At 48.9% G+C, this 1265-nt stretch overlaps 1 non-coding gene across 1 annotated transcript; it reads right to left on the bottom strand.

Annotated features, from left to right (window-relative positions):
* Trnar-acg (transfer RNA arginine (anticodon ACG)) lies at nt 1-73 on the bottom strand. Its single transcript has one exon. It is a non-coding gene; the product is annotated as a tRNA-Arg (tRNA).
* Between the last annotated feature and the right edge of the window lie 1192 nt (nt 74-1265).

Genomic DNA, 1265 nt, shown 5'->3' on the forward strand with positions numbered 1-1265 from the left:
TGAACGTGCCAGGGATCGAACCTGGAATCTCCTGCTCCGTAGGCAGGCGCCTTATCCATTGGGCCACACATCCACTGGCGAATGATGAGTGACTAGTTAAGAAACTTAACCAAGGGCCACAACAGGTGTTTAACAAATGGATAAGAAATTTATTTCCCCAATTCGTTTAAGCAAATTACTTGTGTTCTGAATGTTACTTTACCCAAAGTGAGACTGGCAGACCGAAGGGAGATTCTTTTTACTTAACATACACTTATGAACACCGGGATGGTAGGATTCAGCGACCTGGCAAGGCTTGCAGGGTTCTTTAGTGGAAATGTTTTGTACGATACTCCATTCAGTGAACCAAATTCCTTCCTCGAAATAGAAGGGATGCCTCCAGTCATTGCGGTAAGTGAATGTTGCTGACTCCGTGCCGAGTAGCAACAGAGAGAAGATGATGATGATGAGGGTGAATGAAGATGAAATAAAAATGACGATGATTTAACAAAGGGACGGCTTTATTTCCAATTTTGGAAAAGGAAAGGGAAAACTGACACGCTTGATTTGGACAAACTGAGGGGACGAGAAATGAGGCTGGGACAAAAAGGCAGCTGAACGAGACATAAATTGGAGACAACTTGTCTGGGTGGCTAACAATACTATTACTACCCCTTTCCCATGGAAAGGAGTAAAAAGAAAACAAAAAATGGGCACACAAATACTAGGCAGGCCCGTGCCCCCTACAGCCCTGCCCGCGAGGGCAGCACCGTAGGTGACAGCGGGACCCACCGTTACAACAGGCTCTACAAACAAAAATTACAAACTTCCCACGCAGAACATACCACCAAATATAACCACCAAATTTAGTGGCTGGGAAGATCCTTATACGTCTTCTTCGTGCCGCAGAGGATTTGATGATGGTCTCGGGTGTGGCACAACCCGCACTGACGAGGATGGGAACAATCGGGGAGCCTCACGTGCCCCGCCACGGCCGTCGGGACGAAACACCCGAAACACCTCCGTTGCCCGAAGAGAAGCTCTTGTTTCTCTTGATTGGTGAGGAGCATAACCTCCTCACATTCTGCGATCTTCTTTTTGCACGGCGTCGCTCCCGAGACGTGGCACTTAAGGAAACACATGATGTTGGGAGTGTGTACCGGAACTATATACGTAGGACGTTCGGGGGTGACGAGCGGCGTGGGCGCAAGAGTTTCGGTCGCCTTTTCACGTTCCTTACGCAGGAGGGACCCGACCTACTCGCTTAACAGGGCTCCCCGCTCAGT

The sequence above is a fragment of the Daphnia carinata genome, chromosome 2, assembly GCF_022539665.2.
Source record: "Daphnia carinata strain CSIRO-1 chromosome 2, CSIRO_AGI_Dcar_HiC_V3, whole genome shotgun sequence".
NCBI lineage: Eukaryota > Metazoa > Arthropoda > Branchiopoda > Diplostraca > Daphniidae > Daphnia > Daphnia carinata.